Here is a 7,748-nt window from a genome sequence, read left to right as displayed (position 1 = left end):
CACCCGCACCTGCACAGCTCCGAGGCAAGACCAGGAGTGCGCTCTCACTCGGCTCGGTATTGGTAGATTGATTCCTCTCTGCCACCGGGTCCCGCGGCGTGTACTGCTGGGCGGTGGAGAGGCAATGTCTGCCCCCTGGATACCCGTGGGTGTCCACTCTTCCCGTGCCCTCCCCCAGCATCAGGGCGTCAAAGATTTTAATTGTAAAAGGCGGGGAGCCGGAGAGATGGGCTGGCCAGGAGGCGAGGTGCACAGGCCTCTCCGGGAAGTAACCGGACCAGGTCCCGGGCTGTAGTTGTCCCCAGGGTCACGCGGAGAGCATGGTGCCAAGGACAGAGGAGGGGCAGACAGCGGACAGCGGATCGAGAGTCGGGGCGCCGAGGTCCACAGCCTCTGCGCTTCCCGGGGCGTGGGGTGCGCGCACCGGACCCCTCCCAGCCACCGGCTTTGAAGTTGCTGCGGAGCTGGGCCCCTTTCCGGTCCCCGCTCGGTCGCTAAGCGCTCATTGCAGCCGCTCATTGGACCACGTCGGTCGGGCGATCGCAGCCTCTGATCTGCGAGCTGCGAAGCTGCGGTTCATTCACAAATCCGCGCCAGAGGCTCCTCTGTGCGCCCCGGGTGCCGGCGCTGGGGGTGGGGGTTTCCGCTCCTCGGGCCGAGCCCGGCGGCCCGGGAAAGGCGCGCGTTGGGCGTGGGTTGACCCGCGCTTCCGTGAGGAGAAGGATAAATTTCCCCCCAGGCGGCCTCGAACCCGGATCTTCCCGGCCCGCGCGGTGGCGCGGATCGCTAGGGCCCGGCTCCTCCTCCTCCCGAGACTGCGGGGCGCGGGCGCAGTCCCCCGGCCTTGTGCTTAGCCAGAAACGCGGGGCAGGCATTCCCTCGCTGCTCAGGGCATCCCCCGGCACAAGGCAGGCCACGAGGAACCATACCTAGCGCTGCCGGCCTGGGTTCTCTGCTTCGAGGGCGCTGGGGATGGAGGCAGGGACGGGGGCCGGTTTCTCCAACCCCTGAAAAGAACCCGCTCGAGGGTCCGGGAGTCACAGAAGTGGGCCTGGAGGCCAAATCCAGCGGCCCGGAGAGGAGAGCGGAGACTGGAGAAGGAAAGGGGCTGCGCCTAACGGAGGCTGCGGACCTTGAAAAGGACCAGGTCCCCTCGGTAGAGGCCGCACCCCTCAGCGCGCACCCCGCGGGGCTGCCGAGGGACGCGGCCAGCGGAAACCCGGCTTGGGGCTCCCCTCCCCGAGACGCCGCACTCCTGCTCCCCGCCAGGCTGATAGAGAGTGGGGACTCGGCCCGAAAGCACCGGGCCATTTCTGGGTACCAGAAGAGGGACAGAGCAGCCAGCGCTGCGCGGCAATGCCCTGGGAGTGCGCCTGCTCCCGCTGAGACTCTGGAAGCCTGGAGGGGCCCCGAGAGCACTTGCCGCCGCCCCAGCCACCCTCGGGGCGCAGGCCGGCGACAGCCAGCTGTGCTTCTCGGTCCGCGCGCCCCGCGCCGACCCTCCGCCTGCTCTGCGTTTGCGAGAGCTGTTACCTCGGCGGAAGCAGGTTCTCAGCCGAGCGCAGGGCGGGCCACAAGCCTGCCTTCGCCCTGCCTCGGGCTGGCCAGAGGCATTTCCTGGGGATCTGGAGCCGCGATCCGCCTGGCCACGGAGAGCCGAAGGCCCAGAGCGCGGGCTCCAGCGCAGCGAGCTCCGCGTTGAAGCCTGGCGCAGGCTGCTCGGCACTGGGGACAGGAGCGACTCAACGCAGGTCTGCCTAGGAGACAGAAAACCTTCTGTGTCGCCTAGTTGTGTCCTTAGTGAACGGAACAGAGCTCTGCCCTGGGACGGTGCTGCCTCGCCTTGGGACCGAACTTTCAGGTCCAGGCCGCGAGCGCCCAGAGGCCCCTCCCCCAGCGCAGGCCCCCAACATCTGTAATCTGAGGCCAGCCTAGACTCGGCCCTGGCCGCGAGGACTAATTAGAACAGCTCCCTTCCTCCCTCCTGGTAGCCGAGAGGTGCAAATCCCGAGGAATTTCAGGGCATTTGCTGTGTACCCGGGAAATCCTCGCACAGATCCTGTTCCTTCTGCTCCCCGAGCTAAGGCTCCAAACGGTGTAGAGTGGCTGAATCCTGCAGTGGTCACAGAAGCGGCTGTGACTTAGGGGATTAGCTGATGTGACACACATGACAGACACCCTGAGACCCTGGAATGCAACATCCAACCAGGGGGCTTCCTGGAGGAACAAAGTGTTTTTCAGCAGTAGGAAGAAAGATAGCTTAAAATCGTGATTTACTGGGTTTTATCTTCAGCAGAGCCAGGAGGGCTGGGGTGATGGTGGGTGCAGGGGCTCCAGGCCCTGGTGGCCGTGATGAGAGGGGCCAGTGACCCAGGGCACCGTGGGCAGGCGTCCACTGTGTGGTGTGCCACCTGATCCCCTCCAAGGGTGCATCCACGGAGGGCCTTACTGAGTCTTCGGGCTTGAGCTAGGTCCCCATGCTTCACTCCAGCGAGCTTTTGCAGTTAGCGCCGGAGTTGATGGGGTGCTGGCTCTGCCAGCTCCTACCACACAAGCAAGGAGCCGTGCCAATTAGAGCAGCGCTCCAGACACGGCAGACCCTTGCCCGCTAGGATGAACTTGCCAATAATTTAATCAAGTGTTGGCAGTGTTTGAATTTAACTCATAATTTAGTCACCCTTTTATCTAAAACTATGTCCTTATCTCTTTAATACAAATCAATTCTTAAATTTTAACTTAAACATACATTTAAAAACTTATTTTCCCCAGGTACCCAATTCTGTGTGTACTTCAGCGCTGTTAAGTTGCTATTGGTGTTTGGAGACAAAAAGATTGTTTTGCTTTTCCACACACTAAACCTACCCTAAGGAGTTCTACCCAGCTGGCTCTGGGTAAATTGTCGGGGTCAACCCCAATGGTGTGGGTGAAACTTGGACTTGTATAAAATCCTGGGGCTGTCTGCCCACCACCCAGATCCTTTTTCTAAAAATGCTGAAAGCAACGTGTTTGCACTTGAGCCACACTTGCCTCTGTGACACCTGTGGCCTTTAGGGACAGAAGGGGAGGCAGGAGCCCTGGTGCTCTGGGAGAGGAAGTAGTATTCGGTGTTCCAGGTTTCTTTTGAACATCTTGTTTTCATTCCAAAGGTCAAAGGGAAGCAGTGAGCAGACACCAAGAATCCTTCTGTCTGTAGGCGACTTGAAGATGGGAGACCGTGCAAATTTTTTCAAAACTTGCCACCCTTCAGATGTTTGCTTCCTGTCTGGTTGAGCTTCTGCAGCTGGAGCAGCTGGACCACTTTCCAAGTCTTTTTGCAGACTAAGTCTGCTTATTTGACACTAGGTCGGCTGGAATTTGCCACTTTCTCCCAGGTGGCTGCTACGAGGGGAGGAGCCACTGGCCTTGGAGTCAGGCTGTGAGTCGGGGTGCAACCTCTGCTCCCAGCCTTGCCTTTCTCCAGGAGCCCCAGCTGAAGCAGGGTGTAGGCCAGTTGGCTGAAGATGCCACCTCCCCTTGGAGGGAAAGTGAACCCAGCTACCCCAGGGGTCCAGATTTTGCCAGGATGAAGGCTGCAGTTAAGGAGAGGAGGGTTGGGCTGAGTGATTCTAGGAAACTCCAACCATGGGAAGCCGGTGAGCTGGCCCTGGAGAGCACCACAGGAGAGGGTGGGCAGCAGAGGGCTTAGGAGTAGGGTTTCCTTCTGCCTTTGTTCCTGAGCGTCTGTCTTCAGGAGAGATCAGGTTAGGGGTGCTTTTTGCTGGCTAGCTGCCTGGCAGTGTTGGAACTAAATTCAAGACGAGGTTGTATCCCTGTGGCCCGGAGAAGAACGTATACCCAGCAGGTCCTGCAGCCCCAGCACCCAGGAGCCTCCAGCCTCAGCTGCACACAGGCAGCTCTTCAGCTATGGGAGCAAAACCAGCCTGGCGTGTGGCTGCCTGCCGCCCTGCCCAGCCCAGCCTCCACGGACACCAGCCCACCAACCAGCCCTGCAGAGAAACATGGCCCATGGCCTGGCCTGGAGCATGCGGAGGTGTGTGCTCCTGTCCCGCAAACCTCCAGGCCCCTTCCAGGCCTTCCAGAGTGCATTTAGCCCCCTCCTTCCTAAGGCTACTCTTCCGGCTATGGTTCCTGACCCAGCCTGAGTGTGCTCTCCTGGCGGAGGCCCTCTGCTTGGCTTGCAGGTGAGCGAAGAGAGGCAGCCCGCTGCCGGCCCTGAACCCTGCGCCTCTTCCTTTTTGGCCTTTGTCTGTAGGCTGTTCTGGGCTGCAGCTTGGAGCTGACAGTGGCTCTCAGCTGGAAAGAGGCACAAGCAATAGGTGTGTGGCTTGGCTCAGCTTGAGACCCTAGGTCAGTGCAGGGCTGCGGGGCCCAGTTTCTCAGGGTCTTGATTTCACTCTCTGGCATTGTTGGGCTTTGCTACCCAGCGAGTGTAGCTGTAGATACTGCGAGCAAAAGCCACCCTCACACTGTACCACTTTCATTATCTCCCCATGCCTGTGTCCCCAGGTCCACCTAGAGAAGCGAGGGGAGGGCACAACAGTACATGGAAGAAGGACGGAGGCTGTCACCTGCTTCGGGCTTCGTTTCAAGGAAATGTGGGAGGCTGGATTGGCGGCGGCCTTGGGCACTCGGTGTCCCTGGGAGCTCCTTGGCCAAGCCAGTCTGAGCTCTCAGTCCATGCGCAGCAAGAGCGAGCGCTGGAGCTGTGTAGTCCTCAGGGTGGATGCCAGTGGTCCCCTTTGTGCCCTCCAAAGCCCCTTTGTGCAGCCCGTCTCAAGAACATGGAGGACAGTTCTGTGCAAGCGGGTGCTTCTCAAGTGCACTACAGGACCAGACAAGGGTGGAAGTGAAACCAGGAACCCAGCCCAGGAACTCCAGGAGAGAAGCCAGTTTCCGGTGGTGGCTGGCTCGGTGGAGCCCCAAGCCCTAGCTACAATGGGCAAGAAGTTTAGCTCAGGGTTTGCCGGCACCGGGCTTCGGGCCAAGCACCAGCGAGAGACCCTGGCTCCACCGTCAGAGGATGAGAGCACCCTGCTGCCTGCCCTGCAGCCCAGAAAGCCAGGTGGGTTTTGTCCCAGATGGGGCAAGAAGCCAGCGAGGGCCTCAGTGCAGTGCTACCTGGACTGTCCCTGTCTCTGTCCCTGTCTCTATCTCTGCTGGGACACTCAGGATTCCCCCAGGAGTGGACAATGTAAGTTTCTGCAGCTTTTCTCTAGTGCTGCCCAGCCTCTTCAAGAGCCCTCTAGAGAGTGTCCATCCTTGAGGGTCCCTCTTCCTCCTCTGAGGGTCCCCCTTAGGCAACCTGTGCACCTATTTTTCTCCTCATTCTTCCTTCCTTCCCCTTTCCCCTCCACCATCCACTCCTCTTTGGGGACAACCTAGAAGCTTCCCTTCTTCTGACTCAGCTTGACAGTGGACCTGACACACTGGACACCCAGGGAGAGTAAGCCACACGCAGGCAGGCCAGACTGCCTACAGACAGCTGCTTGTTAGAGTACAGGTTGCAGCCTGGGGTGGTGTCTGGGTCTGGGTACCTGAGGCCCAGGCTGTGCGAGGGTCCCAAAAATCAGAGAAACAGAGAAACTAGTCAACTCACAGCATAACTGGTTTTCACAGGTGCAATGCAGGGAGCTGAAGGCTCTGCGTTCTCCCTTCACCTCTGCACACTTGGGGGGGGGACAGAAGAAGACTGGGCTGTGGAGATGAGGGTCCCCAGCTTTGCAGCCAGTGCTCCCCCCTCCCACAGCCCTAAGCAAGTGTGTACCAGATGTTCCAGCAGCAGCCCCATTCTCCTAAGGTCAAGTGGACATTGGGTGTTTGTCAGGTACAGGAAGGACCTCAACCAAGTGTGTATCTAGCCAAAAAAAGAAAAATGAAGACCCCTGCAGTGGGTGACCTGGGCTTGTGTGAGGAACAGTTCCCTACACCCCGTCCAGACTCGAAGAGAGGAGACCCCTGTCTAGCTCCAGTGCCTGCCACACACAGGCCACAGGCCTGAAGCCCTACTCCCACAAACCCCAGCTTATTTCTCCCAGAGCAGCTCCTTGGAAACTGAAGCTCCCCACCCACTCCTAGCAGCATCTGGAGCCTGTGGTGTGGATGGGGCCTGCACTGTGTGAACTCAGGACACTGAGCCAGGCTGAGGGCCCCTGCAAGCCTAGAGATGGCCCTGTAGGGCTCGCTGTGTGGTGCTGGCCCTTCAGGCCCTTGGCTCTGGGCCCAGTAGCTCCCTGCTAGCCATCCAGCCTGGAACTCTGCTGAGTGGGTCTGGGGGGCGGGCATCCCCAGATGCAGTGGGTCCCTCTGCAACCCAGTGTCTGCACCCAACATGCCCACTCACGTGGCACCAGCGCCCCTGGCTCAGAGTTGCGGTCTTGGAGGGTGCACAGAGTTCACACATTTCTATTAATATGGGGTTAAAGGTGGCCAGTCAAGCCTGGGTAGGGAGGGTGTTTTGAGCGAGAGGTGAGCAAAACCGAAGGAGCCATGACGCAGGAGGAGAGAGAGCTGGCCCTTTGACAGCAGCTTCGGGCCTGGTGTTTGCAAGGGTTTAAAGAAAAGGGGGTCAAATAGGGGCCCCATCCTGTAATGGATTCCAGCGCTTCCTTCTAATGCAGCCTTTTCTGCTAAGAAACTAGTTCACAGGGTTTTCAGCTATGAAAACGAGACATGCGCCTGATAGCTCTTCCATCGGGGACGGTAGTGGGTGGGAATATGAGACTGGGCCCTATTGCGGGGGTCAACTCCCTTCCGAGGTGGTTTTTGTTTTCCGTCCCAGTGGTTTTGCATTTTTGTTGTTGTTGTTGAAATCTCAGCTTTTCTCTCCTTTCCAAAATTGATTTAGTTATCCCGCCCTCGTTTCCCTTCATTTCTCCTTTTGCAAAGGGCTCCCCGTGCTGCATCCCGGCGCTGCTCCGGAACCGCGCCTGCTTCCCGAAGTCCCGCGTCCGGACAGCGTCCTGCCCGTGCACGCGCCTCCCTGCACACGCACAAGCGCGCACACCTAGCACGAGCGCCTGCGGGCGGAGCGTCCTGAGCATCCGCTCTTCGTGCAAGACAGGACGCCGCCGGGTTACCAAAGTCAAATGTAAGTGACAATTTGCCTCAGCGCCAGCAAGGAAAGCGGACTACAAAAGTCCCTTTGTATCTCGGTAGCTCATTTAATATTATTTATGCATTTGTGCAAGGAATTGTGGGATTTCTCCCCACGGTAAACAATATGGAAATGTTAAAAAATAGTCTTGCAGCCAGCGTCCACATAGGCGCACCAGGGTGACCTGGCAGGGCTGTCGCGTGATTCTTCGGATCTCTGAACCCAGAGATATGCGGGGAACTCAAGCAGGCGCAGAGGACTAGGTCCGATGCTAACCCGGCTGAGAGCTCAGCGCGAAGCCGCCGAACGCGGCCGCTTTAAGGGGGGGCGGGGCGGGGGCGGCGGGGGAGGGGCGGCGAGCGGCTCCTGTCAGCGAGCGGCCGCCAGCGCGTCACGTGGGCGCGCGGCGCGGCTGCCATTGGCCCGAGGCACGTGTCCAGGAGACCGGGCCGCGACGTCACTCGAGGTGGCTCTGTTAAAAATAAGAACAAAAATCCAGAGTGAAAGTGTCTCAGGTTGCGCTAAGTGGCCTGGAAATTGCCCGACCCTCGCGGAGGCCGAGGCGGCGAGCGGGCGCGGACGGCTAGGGGGCGCGGGAGGCCCAGCGCGCCCAGCCCGGCCGAGCGTGTGGTCCGCGAGCGAGGAACTCCCCGCC

Source organism: Octodon degus, unplaced genomic scaffold (assembly GCF_000260255.1).
Source record: "Octodon degus isolate 3935 unplaced genomic scaffold, OctDeg1.0 scaffold00027, whole genome shotgun sequence".
Lineage (NCBI taxonomy): Eukaryota > Metazoa > Chordata > Mammalia > Rodentia > Octodontidae > Octodon > Octodon degus.
The sequence above is the reverse complement of the archived record's forward strand: the minus strand, read 5'-3'. Positions refer to the sequence as shown.